A 17,849-nucleotide genomic window follows, 5' to 3' on the forward strand; every position below is an offset into this window, starting at 1 on the left:
CCTTTTGCAGCTTCCTTACCTCTCTCAGCCTTCAGAGAACTGAGGAGAGTTAAGGTCTTTTTCTGGATCAGGCTTTGGCTCAAGGGCATGTTGGGGCTGGTTTGATCTCTCCAGACCACTAAAACTTTCTTCACATCAGAAATAAGGCTGTCTTGCTTTTGTATAATTTGTGTGATCACTGGAAGAGCACTTTTAATTTCCTTCAAAGAACTTTTTGTTTGTAGGGATGCCTGGGTGGCTCCGTGGTTGAGCCTCTGCCTTCTTCGGCTCAGGGCGTGATCCTGGAGTCCTAAGATCGAGTCGCATCAGGCTCCCTGCAGGGAGCCTGCTTCTCCCTTTGCCTGTGTCTCTGCCTCTCTCTGTGTGTCTCTCATGAATGAATAAACAAAATCTTTAAAAAAGAAAAAAAAGAACTTTGTGTTTGCATTCACACCTTGGCTAACTGTTCGGTGTAAGAGGTCTCGCTTTCAGCCTGTGTCAGCTTTTGGCACGCCTTCCTCATTGAGCTTAATAATTTCTAACTTTTGATTTAAAGTGAGAAATGTGTGACTTTTCTTTCATGTGAACATTCAGAGGCTACCGTGCGGTTATTATTGGTGTAATTTCAATATTGCTGTGTCTCAGGGAGCAGGGAGGTCCCAGGAGAGGGAGAGAAGGGGGAACGGCTAGTGAGTGAATGGAGCACTCAGAAGATACACATTTAACAGTTAAGTTCACCATCTTATGTGGGCGTGGCTTGTGACACCCCAGAACAATTATGATAGTAGCATCAAAGATCATTAACCACAGATCATCATAACAAATATAATTATGGTGAAAAAATTTGAAATATCACAATGACTACCAACATTTTGACAGAGACACAAAATGAGCAAATGTTGTTGGAAAAATGGCACCAAGGGTCACCACCAACCTTAAATTTGTAAACAAAACAAAACAAAACAAAACAAAAAACCACAGTATTTGCCAAGCACAATAAAGCAAAGCAAAATAAAATAAGGTATGCCTGTACGTGACAATTCACCAATTTAAATTGCATAATTCAATTTCATGTAGTGTATTGACAAACTTGTGTGACCATTACCAGTCAATTCTAAAACATTTTCATTCCCCTATAAAGAAATGCCTATACCCATTAACTATCACTCTCGACATCGCCCCTCACCCTCAGCCCTAGGCAACCACTAGCTTGCTGCTGTTTCTATAGATTTGCCTACTCTGGGCAGTGTGTATAAATGGAATTGTACGATATATAGTCTTTATGGTTGGCTTCTTTTACTTGACATAATTTTTCAAAATTTATCTATATTGCACCATGTACTAATATGTCATGCCTTTTTATGGCCAAATAATATTTCATTATACAGACATATCACATTTTGTCTCTTCATTTATTGGCTGTCTTTTCAGTTATTTGCATGGTTAGCTATAATGAATAATACTGCTCTGAACATGCACCTGCAGGTTTTAGTGTGGGCGTTTGTTTTCACTTCTTTTGTGTGTATATATACCTAGAAGTGAATTTGCTAGGTCATAGGAAACTCTATATTTAAGGTTTTTAGAAACTGCCAGACTGTTTTCCAAAATGGCCACAGCGTCTTAAAATCCCATCATCAATGCTGGAGGGGTCCAGTTTCTCCGCATCCTCTCCAACATCTGTTATTATATTTCATTTTTATTATAACGTGCCCAGTGAGTGTGAAGTAGTGTCTCACTGTGGTTTTCCTTCACATTTTAAAAAATATTTATTTATTTATTAGAAATGGAGAGAGAGCATGGTCAGGGGCATAGGGAGAGGGAGGATCTCAAACAGACCCCACTCTCATCATGGAGCCTGACGTGAGGCTCGATCTCACAATCCCAGATCACCACCTGAGCTAAAACCAAGAGTTTTAACTGACTGCTCCACCCAGGCTCTCCTTCTTTGCAGTCTTCTAAGGACTATTTAAATTGAGCGTATTTTCATGTGCTTATATGCTGTTTGTGTATCTTCCTTGGAGAAATGTCTACTCAGATCCTCTGCCTATTTTTCACATGGGATATTGGTCTTTTTGTTACTGAGTTGTGAGAGGTTTCAGTATATTCTGGCTAATGGTCCCTTATCAGATATATGATTTGCAAACATTTCCTTCCATTCCTTGAGTTCCCATCTTACTTTCTTAATAGTGCCCTTTGAATCACAAAAAGTTCTAATTTGATGAAGTTCAATTGATTTGTTTTTTTCCTTTTTTCCCTTTGTGTTTACTTGTCATATATATGATAATGGTTATGAAAATCATTAAGTCATTTCTTAACCTAATGCTGCAAATTGTACCTCTGTGTTTAGCAATTACATCTAAGTCCATGATAAATTTTGAGTTAATTTTTATATATTATGTGAGACAGGAGTCCAAATTATTTTACATGTGCATATCCAATTGTCCCAGCACCATTTTGTAGAATTTTCTTGGCACATTTATCAAAAGCTAATTGGCCGTAAATGTGAGGGTTTTATTTCTGGATACTCTATTCTATTCCATTGGTCTACATGTCTGTCCTTATGTCAGTACCACACTGACATTTGATATATATATATAGCCTTGCAGTAAGTTTTAAAATCAGGAAATGTGAGTCCTGTAACTTTGTTCTTCTTTTTGAAGACTGTTGAGTCTATTCCACAATTCCACAAAGTCTCTTGTGTTTCCATATTCATTTTAGTACCAGCTTGTTAATTTCTGCCCTCCTTCCCCAAGAAGGCAGCTGTGATTTTGATAGAATTGTGTGGAATCTATCAATAAATTTGAAAGTTGAGCATTTTAACAATATTAAGTTTTTAAATCCATGAACATTTTTTTAAAGGATTTTTATTTATTTATTCATGAGAGACACACACAGAGAGAGAGAGAGAGAGAGAGAGAGAGGCAGAGACACAGGCAGAGGGAGAAGCAGGATCCGTGCAGGGAGCTTGATGTGGGACTCGATCCCAGGTCTCCAGAATCACACCCTGGGCTGAAGGCAGGGGCCAAACTGCTGAGCCACCTGGGCTGTCCAATCCATGAGCACTTATTTATGTTTGTTTGTTTGTTTGTTTGTTTTTTACATTTCTTTCAGCAATATTTTGTAGTTTTTAGAGTGGAAGTTGTACATCTATTTTGTTTTTTTTTTGTTTGTTTGTTTGTTTGTTTGTTTTTATACATCTATTTTGTCCTGATCCCAGGACATTTTATTACTTTTGGTGCTATTTAAATGGGATTATTTTCTTATTTTCACTTTTGGATTATCTGTTGCTAGTGTATGCTTATTTCTGTATATTTGCAAAAGTACAATTCATTTTCATATATTTATCATGTATCCTGCAACCTTGCTGAACTTGCTTCTTAGCTCTTAGGATTTTCTTTAGATAAAATCATGTCATCTGCAAACACACTTTTAATTCTCCCTTTTTCCCTGGATCTCTTTTATATACTTTTCTTGCCTAATTGCCCTGGATAGAACCTGCTGGGTGATGCTGAATGCAAGTGGCAAGAGTGGACACCTTTGCTTTGCTCTTGATCTTAGGGGGAAAGCTCAAAGTCTTTCACCAGTCAGTATGATAGTAACTTCAAGTGTTTTGTAGATGCCCTTTATCAGGATGAGATGCTCCCTCCTAGTTCTAGGGTTTGTTTTGTTTTCTTTTAATATTTTTACTATGTAAATGTGTCTTCTTCAACTTTAAGTCAGCTTAAATGATTCCTCCTAAAGAGTCCTAACCCCAGCAGCCTTAGAGTCCTTCCTGGATGATCTCATCCAAATCAACTTCCCCCAGTGGACTTCACTATCATTCTTTCAGTTCTGTGCTAATTCTTCTACATTACTTATTACACATTGTAAGTATTTGTTCACCAACCTTGTTGTTGTTGTTGTTTTTCTTTCTTTATAACCATCATATCAGTGAAACTCTCCTCAGGAAGGCAGGAGCAAAGTCCGTCCTTCACACTGCTGTATTTTCTAGTATCTATCACAGTTCTTGGCCGATGGCAGTTGATCAATCAATAATCACTTGCTGAATAATTGAGTAAATTAGTGAATAAGTGAGTATCCTATAAAAATAAGTTTTAATAGAGAATAGAATCTTCTGTATGTGGATGTCACACAAATTTTCATAAGTGATGGGCCCTGAGAATCTAACACTTGCTAACAGGAGGACCTAATAGGTCACTCATTAGATAGAAGCAAAACATTGGCCTTTACCTAGAAGTGATGGGAATGAATTAAGAACATAGAAGAAACACCTCTACAGTGAAAGATTTCAAACACTGGCCAAGACAAAGGAGAGAAAGAGAGAGAAGAGAGAGACAGATTGAGAGAGATCCAGCGTATGGGAACTGACGGCAGAAAGAGCCCTGTGAACTTGGGACACCCTCATACCCCACCCAGAAACCAGTATTTACTGGGTTCAATAGTCTGTTAGTTAACAGGATGTTTTGTTTCTTTTCAGGGTAACAAAGAGCACTAATAGCTATTAAAAGTCTCCGCAGCAGGCTAGGATCCTAGGCCCTGGGCCAGCCTGCTTTGGGGTCTTTTCCTACCCCAGCCTGCTGTGTATCACAAAGGAAAGGCCATGGTGGAAGAGACCACATGGTGGCTGGTTAAATAAACCTCCAAATGTACCTTTATCATCAGTTTCATCTCCTGCCTTTTACCACCCTGCAGTTAAATCTGTCCATTTCTCAGCCTCCTCCTCCTGAGCCCCCATCATGATCATCTAAATTAAAATCTGTTATCGGTTTCTGGGTAATCCCCTTTGATGCCCTGAGTACTGCAGGATCTGTCTTGCTCAAACCTAGCATGTAAGTGCTGATAGCTTTTGAGCGGCTGAAATGGCTTTGTATATCTCACACAAATGTCTGCATTGCTCGCAAACAGCCAGAAGCTGGCAAAAAAGACACATTCATGGCTGGAAGTTTTATGAAACTGTGAGTGGAATTACCTTTGAGGACAACTTAGGAGGGCTCCTTGCCATTCTCTATTCACTTGCCCAGGAAGGGGAGAAATGGTGCCCATGCTTCTCCGCTGCTGTATTCATACTGACCTCCCTGTAGTTACTTTGTTGGTTTGCTGGCTTTCATAACAACCTTGCTCTGGTAGGTGATTTTCGTTGCTTCAGTGCCCAAATTATACATTTGAAGTTTTTGATGAGCAAGTGTTAATTCTCCCGGGCCAGTCAACCTCAATCGTGACATGACCCATGATTTCAATTTTGCTGTTTTCCTGTTTCTTCCTTCCACTCCTCATGACCTTTCTCTTCTGGGGGCAGAGGAGACAGTATCTGTGTGGGGTTAGCAGACCTTGGCTTAAAGTGAGCCTCTGATGATCAAGAGCTACAAAATGCTGAACAAGGTATTCAAGCCCTCTGAATTTACAGTCCTGTCTTCTATGAAATGAAGATTGAATTCTCACATAGCAATTACTAAAATATAATAGAACTGATGGTTGCTGTACTTACTTATTTATTGTCACTCTCCCAACCTGTTCTGTAAACCAGACTATAGACTCTATGAAGGCAGGAAATGATCTTGTTATGTTTCCTGTACTCCAAAACCGAGCCCACAGCATTTGCTCAGTAAATGTTTTCAAATGAGTAACTGAGATGAAGAGACAGGAAAGTGCTGAATGCTCAAGGTGACATAATAGTGCTTGTTTGTCTGTTTGTTTTTAATAAAAATAATGATTATTTTCACTAGCTTGGATGTTTCTCAGATGCCATCTACAGACTGCCAGATTTGAAAATCTCAGTCAAGGAGAAATCTCCTTCCTTTGAGCCTTCTCCATGTGGGTATCACCCCATTTTTCATAAGCAATGGGCCCAGCGAATCTAACACTTGCTGACCAAAGGATTTGTGCATGCATCAGATGTAGATGCAGACCTCGCCCTGGGCTCCAGGCCTCCTTCCTTGGGATGTCTCCCGGAAGTTTGCATATACCATTTCCTGTTCCCCTTCAAGCCTGTCCATTATTCCTTCTCCTCTTTCTTTTTCTGTCTGCCTTTCTTTCTCTCTCTCCTTCCCCCTTTCTGTCTCTCTATCTCTTTTCTCGCGTCTGACTCATGAAGGCTTCTCTAATACCAACTGGTGGAGTTGCTTCATACGTTAGACAATAAGAACGCATCTCCAGAGACATGGAGATTCAAGGAGTCCCACAAAGTTGGTGGCACACCTGTGATTAGCTATCAAATTTTTCATCCTGATCTTTTTGGCTCTCTGGTAGTCCTGCTACCTATAGTAGCTGGAAATATTTGTTCAGATAATAATTTGAAACATTTTGGAAAACCCAAGGGAGCTCTTGTCATCAAAATAAATCAATGTGAATCCTCAATAGTTAAGAACAAGAAAAGTAGAGGTGCTCCGGTGAGGGTGTGGACAAGACACATTCCCACTCAGCTTCCCCCTGAACCTTGGGAGGCTTCCCGGTGTGGAGGTTTGTGGTCTACAGGCCTCGATCCTATACACTGTAGATTGGTGATCAGTGACTTCTGGGGTAATGTTCTCTGAGTCATGCTGGCATTGGCCTTCTGAGTTTGGTTTGTCTCAGCCACACTGAGAGCTTAGGCTTAAATTGCTTGGCATGGTGGGTTATTTCACTATTATTATGCCTGGCTTAATATTAAGGCCTTGTGGTATGGTCGAAGCTCTATTATTAAAGCCATTTAAGCCCAGACAAGGCCAAGTCTGAGAGAACACACTGCAGGGAAGCACCTTGCCCACACTTAGTAATGAAAGCTATGACCTCGGCCTCCTCCATCACTGCTTTCATGCTGTGTGGTTCCCAGACTGTGACTCAGTTTGGGTTTCCATCGACAGTCTTTGACTTAATCCAGAGAAGATCAAAGACTCCTTGATGAGGAAAAGGCACCGCAAAGGCAGACTGTGGTTTGCATTTGAGCTGGATTTATTTCTTGGTGTTTTTTGTAGGAGTAACAATGCCAGTCCCTGGGGCTGGCACTTAATAGATCCTTATTTGCTGGACGAGTAAATAACTACTCCCCCTTATTCACTCCTCCCTAACAGCCAAAACATGCTTCTGTCTTCAACCCTTCTACCCGGTCCCTAGTTCACTTAATATAAATGCTAATTAGGATGTGGGTTTAAGGTCATTATTCTCTGTCAGGGAGAAGATACCAAAGAGAGGCTTTCCTCTTCCAGAAGACAGCAGATCTCAGGATGCCTGTCTTTCTCTTGCTTTCATCCCTTCATCTAGCAAAAGAGGTGGGAGTCTCTGCCCTTAGCGACAGGAGAAATACATTTCTTTGTTTCAGCCATTTGTGCAGTCCTGGCTCTATCACCCGAGCAGCATCTTGTGGAAAACAAAAATGTACAAGTGCAATTACCCCAGCTTCCCACAGTGGGTAGCCCTAAATAGGACACTTGCCATTGGCACCAGAAACAATAGTTAAATTGTCAAACAATAAACAGGGTAAACTGAGAGAGAAAATAAACCTAGTGCAAGCAAACAAACAAAACTGGGGAATCCGAAAGAGCAGCGTAAATGGAGTGTCTCCTCTGCTGGGCAGGAGGCTGCTGTGCCCCTCACTGATGCAAAATCGAATATTTTGCATTTAACCATGATGGGAAGTCTAGCTCTTTCCACCCAAAGTAGCTGTTGAGCCAGAAGAGGAAGAGAGGAAGCTGTTAAAAACCTTGCTCCTGGGGCTTTTATTAGGGTTTCTGGCTCACAGAATTCATCCATAAATAAATCTTGACTTCTTCATATATGTAGAGCCATGTGCTCAACTCAGGTGAGTGGAGAAGACCCACAGTCTTGACTACGAGAAGACTATCGTTTCAGGAATTCTGCACCCAGAGCAGGAGAGATTGATTTTAACACAAGGTTATACATCGGGGCAAGTGAGCATAGTGGACGATACCTGCAATTGGAGTTGAAGACAAGCAGAGTCCAGGAGGAGCCAGAGCCCTCATAGGTGTGGGATGGGGAAGTGGGGAGCACGGATGGATGTAATTTGGATGCGCAACGCCAAAGCTGTCGGTCAAGGCTGTAACAGGGGCGGAAGAGAGCATGCGTAGAGTAGAGGCATGTGATAAGGGCTCTCGGGTTGGGTGGGAGTGAAAAGTAAGCAGAAATATACTTTGGAATAAATGTTGAGGATCTTGTATATCAGGCCAAGGAGTCTTGACTTCATCCTGGGACAAAAAGCAGAAGGTGCTTTGAACATATGAATGAAATGACCAAAGTGCCATTTAAGAATTGATCTGGTCAAAGCATGCAGATCCGTTTGGGTCAGAGGCATCAGACATGGCCAGACAACTTAAGATATTGATGCAAATAATATATGGGAAGATGAAAGATACTTGGAAAATGTGGTTAGGAGAAGGGAAAAGAAGGATGGAGAAGAGAGACATGTCAGCCTGTCACTGTGTGTATATACGGGGCAAAGGGGATCATGTAAACTAAGGAGATGCTTGAGTTTTTAGCCTTTGTACCTCTTTAGGTGGAAACGTGGATAGAAAAAAATGTGAGTTAGGAGGGAGAGTTGACCTGAGGAGGAATGATGCATTGGGCTTTACTTGAATATGTGACGTAGGAGGTAATAGCAGGTTATCCTAGCACAGGTTGGTGGAGAAACTCGAACAGAACTTGAACTTCAAATGATACCTTCGATCTGTACAGAAATAAGTCCGGGTTCCTGCTTGTATGATAGCATTTTATAATCATATGCTACACTCTGCGTATGTACATGAATTTGGTAATTACAGGATAAATCCTCTGGCTCCTTGCCTCTCCAGCCCCTCTGAGTGGAATCGCACTGCTCTGGGACTGAAATAACAATAGATCAAAAGGGGTTCCACTTATATAAGGAACGAGGAAAAGAGCAAGGGGGAAAGACAAAAGGGTTTTAATTCAAACGGAGCTAAGGACCTGACTGCGTGCACCGGCCCTGTTGCTCGTACTAGGAACTGGCGCCTGGAACACAAAGGAACGAAGGACGGAGGCACAGTGCTGTGACTGAACTGGATGGAGTGGTGCCACCGAAGTCGCCAGAGCCAATGAAATACGCTCAAATATGTCACCTGAGGTGGGAAAAGCGAGACTTTTCCCACATGGAGCTGGAATTGCCGACTTGCGTGTCTGTGCATGTGGCATATGCTTCCTAGGAGAGTCCAGAAGTCGACTGCAGCTATCAGTTGCCGGTGGTGGTAGCCAATCTTGGAGTTTCCTTCTTTCAGGGAGCCTTAGCTCCTGGGGTGCACATCTTCATTGTCTTTTCCCACAAAGCATCAAGGCTGGCCCTATGGGACCAACAGAGTGTGATGGAGATGGAGAGATGTGATGTGAGTTTAAAGGCTCGGGCATGACAGGTATTGCCATTTTGCCTTCTTTCTCATACCACTTACTTGAGGGCAAGCCTGCCCCCGTATCCGAAGCACACTCACAACGCTCTCAGTCAATGAGCAGCACCGGCTCTGCAGGCACGTGAGGGAGCCGCCTTGGAAGTGGTCCCCGCAGTCCCAGCCGGGCCTTTGGATGCCTTCAGCCCCAGCCTGCATCAGACGTCAACCTCATACATGACCCTGACCCACGCTGCCATCTGAGCTCCTCCTGAATTCTTGATCCACAGAAACCGTGAGAGATAATGAAGTGTTATTGCAGTTTAAGCCGCAAGATTTGGGCTGATTCGTTATGCAGTGATAGATAACTAATACACTGGAGTCATACAAAATGTGCTCGAACTGTTTAGAGGGCTCATCTCAATGTTAATGTGAAAAACGTTTTGGCTGCTGCGATGCATCACCAAGCTATTGAAATTTATGAATAAAATGTTTTCAGCTCAAAGTCGATCCAGAAGTGTGCAAAGTTTCATGGAGGGAAGCAGAGCTGAGGAAAAGAAATGGATGCATATTAGATGTCAAACATGTGCTTATTGAGTTAAATTGAATTGAAATTGCAAGACGGTTACAGATGAAGCACTTTACATTGTCACCTCACATGTTTATCAAATGCTGAACTAGTGACAACACACACTGCGAGGACCGCTTCCGTGGTTAGACTTAACATGGTGGAACACGAGTTTACCCAGCCACGCCACAAAAAGGTGTGCGGCAGAGCTCCACTCGAAGGAAAGCAGCTTCTGGCTGGATGGAGCCTGTGCGTAGAGGAGCAGGAAGCTGCGCCCCAGCTCCAGCCGTGTTCACCCGTGGCCTGGTGGTCACTCTTGCCGCTGGCCTTGCTGCAGGAGTCCGTTTCTTAGACACCCCCAGTGCAGCCTCACCTTAATGAATCATCTCCAAGGCCATTGCCCCATGAGGCTTCCAGCCTTGGGTTGAGGCCCACGTGAGGACACGTAGCCTGAGCTGTCCTCAAGCAAGCCCCCAGCCTGGCCCCTTGCAAGTGGTCTTCCTTCAAGCTTCCGTTCCTCGGTTCCTACTTCCCTTATGGGAATGGAGTCCCTTTTGGTCTCCCATCAGACCCGCTTCCTTGCAGAAAAGAGTCCAGTTGGGAGCTTTTATCTGGGAGCCAGCCATCCGCCTGCACATTGGAGCACGGTCCTTGCCATTGACGCGCATAAGTCAACTCCTACCAGCAGCCCTCTCATGCTGGCCGTCCTCGCCATCCCACTGACCACGAGCACGAGCCGTATATCTTAGTTTGTCCAAAGCCTGAGCCTTCATGCTGTGGTCTCTGAAATAATATTTTCAGTTATTCCCAAGTCTTCTTGGCCTCCTGTGAAAAGCGTATTTCTTGCAATAAGTTCTGTTAGGACCTCTTGGTCGTGTTCCTCAGGCTGCTCCTCGGGGGTATGCTGTTCCTTCCTTTCTGACACGGACCACCAAATGCCACCCCGAGTTTAGAATCCATGATCGAACGGACCCGTCTTTCAAATTTAGTAAAAATTGAAAACTTAACCACGACTCACCTTGAATAGTCTTCAAAAAAAAATTTAGCAATTGCAGCTTCCACTCACCGGGCGTTGATCAAGCACCAGGCTTGTGCCAAGAAGGTTACCTACGTGGTTGCATTTCATCCTCACCAAACCATTCAGAGGTGTTTTTATCATTCCCGGTTCACAGAGGAAGAAATCGAGACTCCGAGAAGTTAAGCATTTAGCCCCAAACCACACAGCCCGGGAGACCCGAGGTCTGTTTGTGTGTGTGGCATCCCCACTTTGAGGTGCGTGGGCACTCGCACCATCACACGGCCCCAGAGAGGAGCCCTGCGTCCCGGCCTTGACTCCGTAGCCAAGGAAGCAGCGGCGCTCTGGTCGCCAGCAGTCTGGCCCTTGCTCTCTGTACCCTCGGCTCACTCACTCCCTTTGTGAAATTCCATTTCTTACGTATAGACACGCATCATGTGTTTCCTTCCCTGCTTTGCAGAAAACCTCAGATATTGGTATCATAAAGGGGCTTGGAGAGGCCTCTTCACACCAGGATGCACAGAGCTGTGCAGGCCTCAGTGCTTGCAAGGTGTCACGGGGATTCCGGGGTGGCGCCTGCCGGTGGTCTCCAACAAGAAGCAGGGATTTTGAGGAGCTGCTTTTTGAAGTGTGTGCCCCCTTCCGGCAATGCAGAGGATCTGCAAGGGCTGCAGGCACAGGCTCTACTTGTAGTTGTCCCTGGTGTCACCTGGTCAGAGAAGAAGAGTTCCCATAAGCGCCCTGATGCCCAGGAGGCCGAGTTCCTGCCCCCGCGCTCACGGGGGACCCACTCCCCAACTCCAGCTCTATTATTAGCAACTAGACTTCTATGCCAGAAAATAAACACTTTCCCCAAAAATGGGTCAGTTCTTTTTCTTTTGATCTCGTATTCTCCCCAAGGGGACAAAACCGCTGCCGTTCCCCCAGGCCCAGAGCAGAGCACCGGTTCGCCAGCCAGGGAGAGCGAGCGGCCCCAGAGGAAGGTCCGGAGCCGCGGCCGAGGGAGCTGCAAACTCGTCTCCCGAGGTCCGCACCGGCCTGAAGCTCTTCCCTGCCATTTGGCCCAGTTTTCTGGGGCTGGCTTTGGGTGACTTTTTCACTGAGATTGTCACTGCTTTGTCAGTTCTTGTTTAAAGGTCCCCTGGGTTATAAAACTGCCATTGTCTGTCCCAGGTCTCAGAGCACAAAAAGCTGTTGCAGCTGCATATTGTCCACCACGACTATGAAATTGGAAAACACGCTGAGATTTGAAATTGCTTAGTTGAAAGTGAGACACTGGATAATCTCCTGTCATGTGACCGGCTTCGCCCTGGGCCCCCGCTGGATCCATCCGGCTCCTTATCTCTTACAACTGCATCCCAGGCCCCCGCCCTCAGTGTGCCCTGCCTCCCTCACCCCTCCAACGTGGGGCGGTGGTAAAACCAGGAGGTCTTGAAGCCGGAAAAGGCCTTTTTGCTTGACCCTGCCTCTGTAGCTCCCAAAGTGCCGGCGAACAGAGAGATTTCCAGCCAAGTGATCATCAGACTCCCTGGAGACAGCACACTCGCAGGTTAGACCCCGGGACGGAGGACTGGAGTCTGAGCAGGGTTCGAATCCTGCCTTCTCACTCAGACCTGGGTCAAGTCACTAACGTCTTCCAGGCTCTGCGATAAGGGGATGGTGACAGCAGCTGCTTCACGAGGTGAGGGGCTAGAGTCAAAAGCTAGCACCACCCTGGCTCACAGAAGCCCCAGTGGCATCGAGGACGGGTCGCCCTGGATGGGTAGCCCTTCCCAGCTCCCAGCTCCCAGCTCATGGAAAGCAGGGGTTTTTGTCTCATGCCTCTTCTGCAAATCTCCTGGCACCTGCGTGATGCCGAGAACATATACAGCAGGGGCCCGATGGAATAGCTGTCGGACCGGCCGGCGAACGGACAGCCCAGAGTCACCGCAGGAGCTCTGTTGCCCTGAGCAGTGACCTCGGCAATGACCTGGAGACCAGGCCTGCGTGTCCTTGAGGAGCCAAGGTCGAGGGTGTGTGCAGCACACCAGGTGCCCTCGGCCCTGAAGCATCAAGAGAACGGCCTTTGGGGGAGCCTGTCCATAAGGCGGCCTTTGTTTCTCTTCCTGGCGGGGCCTTGAGGAGCGTCCTCAGAACGAGCCGACCAGTGCTGTTTCCTGCTCCGCTGCTCCCTCAGCTGCGCTCGCCGGCACAGCCTGGTTCTTTACCGGGTGGCAAGTCATCCGTGAAGACCTGTCGCCGGCTCTGCGCAGGGCAAGGAGGGGAGGCTAGGTCCCCGGGGGCCGTGGCAGGCTGGTGAGGCCACACCGCGCCCTCCTGTCCCCGGCTGTGTGACCGGGCCCTGCCCCTTCTCCCCCCAAGGCCGCATCTGGCCAAACTGGTCCCTGAGCATCTCCGCTGCCTCGGGGACAGGACCTGGGAGTGGAAGGACAGAGGAAAAATTATTCCTCAAAACGGGGAAATGAGAAATGACCACAGGCAGGGCACGAGGAGAGGGACAGGCCATCAGAAAACAGAGGAAGCAATTTGACAATGAGGCGAAAATTGCCACTGCCAATTCTCCGTGACACCCTAGCTTTACTCACGGCTCAAGGAAATCTGTCAGCGGCTCCGGGAAGTGTCTGCAAGGGGCCGGTCATAGTTTAGTGCCAGCCTGGTGACTCGGAGAGAGGCGGGGGGCTGCGGCGTGCCAGGGGAGCACCTTGCCTTAACCCACAATGGTGACATGTGGACAGGCCCCCCCAGCCCCGCTCCCTGGGGCCCAGCACCTGAGCTGCACAAGCCCCGGCGGCGGGGGGATGTTGAGGGAAGTGCAGATCGAGACAGGGTTTTCAAAAGACACAGGTGGTGAGGACGTGTGTGCGTGCGTGTGTGTGCACACTTGGCCGTGTGTAGTGCTCGGCTTTCCTACAGCTGTTTTAATGAACGTGCCTTCCCTTCCTGAGGGCCCCCCTCCTCTCTCCAGCATATCTCTACTTTATGGTAAATGGGTTTGGATTCTAAAGCAAATTGACCTTGAAATAAGTTCCAGGATCTGAGTTCCTACGCCCCAGATGCTGGGTTGGGAGTGCAGACTGCTCATTCAGCAGATGCCAGCCCCGTCCCAGGGACCTGGAGGCAGAGGGCAACGCCGTGTCAGCCTCGTGGGCAAAGCTGGAGCTGGAGGGCGGGAGGCTCTCCAGGCCGGGCCCGGGGTATGTCCGGTGTGTGGCCGACGGTTGCGTTGCCCTGGTTTTCCTTCTTGATTGTGTGCATGTGTGTGTTTGTGTGTGTGTGTGTGTGTGTGTGTGTGTGTGTAACTGAGGCTGCGCTTGCACTTGGAAATGCAGGTGAGCGGTGGGGGCCGGGTCACAGATCTAACACGTCACAGGGGAACGGAGTATCCTTCATGGAAAGAAGGTGCATGTCACACATGTGCACACGTGCATGCGTGGAAATCAAAATTTATCCCAAGCCCACGTTTGCGAAGGCAGCTTAGTCTGTTTTGCTGAGGCGCGGACCCCTCTCTGTCCTCACAGGCCTCTTGTATCGCTAGGTATCAGTGTTACTCTGTGGGGGTTTTGATGTGATGGGTATTTAGGGAGCGTCGGCCCTGTGCTTGCAGGGGGGCAGCCGTCCCTAAGCGGGGGCACGAGCACAGCACAAACGCGTGGACTCCCTGCGGGCCGCCGGGTGTTACACGGCACAGGTGCCAGGCCTAATTTAAAGGCGATTTTCGATGTTGGTTGCTTTAACGTGTCCCCGGGCTGCACTGCTTGTGAACTGAACCTGCGGCATAGGGGTCGTGTCAACAGAGCTCGCGTGTTCTGCACCCGTTCCCAGCTCCCACTCCACAAACTACTCTGGAGCCTAAGCTCTTCTCCCCAGGAGTTTTTGCTGTCATTGAGGTGGAGGCAGCGACACAGATCACTGCAAAGACAGCCAGATGCCTTTTAGAGATTAGAGAGGTGACTCCCGACCAGAAGGCAGATAGGCAGCGGGGGGAGCGGCGGGGGGTGGTGCAGAGCCACCCAGTGTGCCCTCCGACCCTCGGGTGGATGGATGGAGCCGTCTTAGAGGGAGCCGAGAGTTGTCAACGGAGCCGCCTCTGGGAACGAGCCTGCTGCTCTGGTGTGGCCCACGACCAAGCTTCTGGGATGAGAGCTGGGCAGAGAAAGAGGCAGGGAGCTGGAGCCAAAACAGCAATCCCAGGAAGGCTTGAGGCTGCTCATTTGCATGCTGCTCACTTCTCTTCCAGTAAGGGAGACCTTTGGGAGGGATTTTTATAGACGAAGCAGTTAGGTCTAGCTCTGGTTACAGTAGAAATGCAGCAGATCCAAGACCTCAAAAGTCCCCCCGAGGTTACTGAGTGCAGCCCCTTCCCCTAAGCAGGTCTGTGCCTACAACCATTCCAGAACACTGGTGTTTCATTTGAAATATTTCTCAGGAAGAATGTCCTCCCTCACGCCCTGGTACCAAAATGAAGCCTGGCAGAAAAGAGAACCAAATTTTGTCTGGACTGTGGCCAAGTGCAATCCAAGATGAATACAGATGTTTCCAAAGCCGTCAGTTAGTCAGCAAATGTGCCAACGTACCTCTTCTCCGTGCCCTCTGGTGACACGCTTTCCAAATTAAATTAGTGTGATATTGCTCGGGGCTTCTATTTGACTCTGATTCATTCTAGTGGGAGCAACATTTTTAGTTCAAAGAAGAGAGGTGGGCAGAAGTCTTTGCTCCTGATAATATCAAAATGTGGACCTGACTTTAGCTTTCCTGATGTTCAGAGGAGACAAGGAAACTGGAATTTAATTGTTAATTACTAGCAGTGCACCATTGACTTGCATTTTAGCAAGTTCAGGGAGAAGCGAGGATCAAACAAAAGAAAACAAAACCCAAAAAACCAAAAACAAAATGTTCTGGAAACAGAACATCTTCTACGCCTGGATACAAGGGAACCTGTGCTAATGAGCTGTATACGGCTGCCCGTCTATATTAGTCACCAAGTATTTGTGCTACCAATGCAAGAATGTATTCCTAGGGAGGTGGAAGAAATAACCATCAGGAACGTTTTCAGAGCTTATGAAGAGAGATTCCAAAGGACAGAAATCCTGCAGATAAAAACATGCCGAGAATGGAAGAATTAAGGCTAAGCTAAAGAGATATGGAAAAATGGGGTGGGGGGGATGGAAGATGTTAAGAGTTTTGCCCTGGGAGGGAGAGAGTGGGATTTCTTTTTTTTTTTTTTAATTTTATTTATTTATTCATAAGAGAGAGAGAGAGAGAGAGAGAGAGAGAGGCAAAGGGAGAAGCAGGCTCCATGCAGGGAGCCCGACGTTGGATTCAATCCCGGGTCTCCAGGATCACGCCCTGGGCGGAAGGTGGCACTAAACCGCTGAGCCACCCAGGCTGCCCAGAGAGTGGGCTTTCTGAGACACAGTAGTGCCCTGTGTGAAATGAGCTCAGAAGACCATGCACAGGCACCCTTGTCTGATGATCGGAAATGTGGGGTGGAGGTTGGTGATACTATAATTAAGAAAAAAAATGGAGGTAATCCAGTGGAGACCTGGCATGATTATTTAAAGAGCTTTCTTATTTAGGGGTGCATGGGTGGCTCATTCGGTTAAGCGTCTGACTCGTGGTTTCAGCTCAAGTCATGATCTCGTGGGTCGTGAGGTCAAGTCTCCCATCAGGCTCCACACTCAGTGTGGCATCTACTTGAGACTCTCTCCCTCTGCTCTTTCCTGGACATGTGTGCACATTCTCTCTCAATCTGTCTCTCTTTCTCTCTCTCTCTCTCTCTCTCTCCTTCCCAAATAAATGAATAAATCTTAAAAAATAAAGAAGCAGCTTTCTTGCTTTTTGAACCATAAAATAATATGGATAGGAAGCTAAGATTTACCAATCCCACAATTGCTCCCATTCTGGATTTATATTAAAACACTAGACATAGAAAGAAGAACCTGGAAGACACACATCTCCAGTAGCATTGAAGGCTGAAGGAAGAAAGCACAGCGGGAGCTCCAATGAGGTTTTCATCTTTTCTAGCATGTCAAGGTCAGGAATAAGGTGACAAGAGGAGAAAATAAGAAGTTATTATGTATTCAGAACCGCAATGTAGGATTTTGTCTTTAGAATGCATAGCTGATCAGACTAAAAAGGTTGGTAGTTAGGAAGAGACAGGACATACCCATGAAGAAGGGAAGAAATAACACGTCTGGACAGAGAGTCACGATGATCAGAAAGCAAAACTTGTGGGAAAAGGAGAAAAATGCCTGGAAGCAACTGTTACATTAAATCTCATGGAGGACGGCGGGTGTGATATAGAAAGAAATGTCGATGCCATGTCCAGGAAAATAATAGGGCATTACATAGAAGTCATATTTCTACTTCAAATATCTGTATAATACAGCACAGAATATAGGTAGTCGATAAAGGTAATATGAGATTTTGCCCAAGGAGGTTAACTTCTATGACTGCAGGTTTACCACCAGCAGGATTAGTCGAGATGAAGTTTTCTTTTCATACATCTTCTCTTTCTTACCCCCTTTCATTGCACCAGGGATCTCCTCGTGTCCACTACGAAAACCCTTTCAAATCCTTTCATTACCCAAACCCACGTTTGCTATGGAAACCCACTATCTTCTTCCAAAAGCCCTCATTGGTTTTCCTCTCTCTACCCCTTTGTCCATCCTTCCCTCTCAGCAGTCAGAGTTAACCTTTTAAAACATACATCAGATCCGGTTACTCCCTGTTTATGATCTAGTGGCTTCTCAGCTTGTATAGAATACAATTCAAATGCCCTGGCATGGCTGGCAAGGCTTCCCTCATCAGGCCCCTGGCTTTTGTACAACCTCCTGTTCTATGACTCCTCCTTGCTCGCTCAGCCCCTCACATGGGGTTTCTCGCTGCTTCTCCAAACCACCGAGCGGAGCATGCACCTGCTTAAAGGCCCTAGCTCTTGCAGTTCCCTCTGCCTGAAATGCTC

At 46.6% G+C, this 17,849-nt stretch overlaps 1 protein-coding gene across 1 annotated transcript in view; it reads left to right on the forward strand.

Moving 5' to 3' along the window:
• NTM (neurotrimin) overlaps window positions 1–17,849 on the forward strand; it is a 942,893-nt gene that overhangs the window by 225,303 nt on the left and 699,741 nt on the right. The gene's annotated exons all lie outside the window — the stretch shown is intronic.

The sequence above is a fragment of the Canis aureus genome, chromosome 3 (assembly GCF_053574225.1).
Source record: "Canis aureus isolate CA01 chromosome 3, VMU_Caureus_v.1.0, whole genome shotgun sequence".
NCBI lineage: Eukaryota > Metazoa > Chordata > Mammalia > Carnivora > Canidae > Canis > Canis aureus.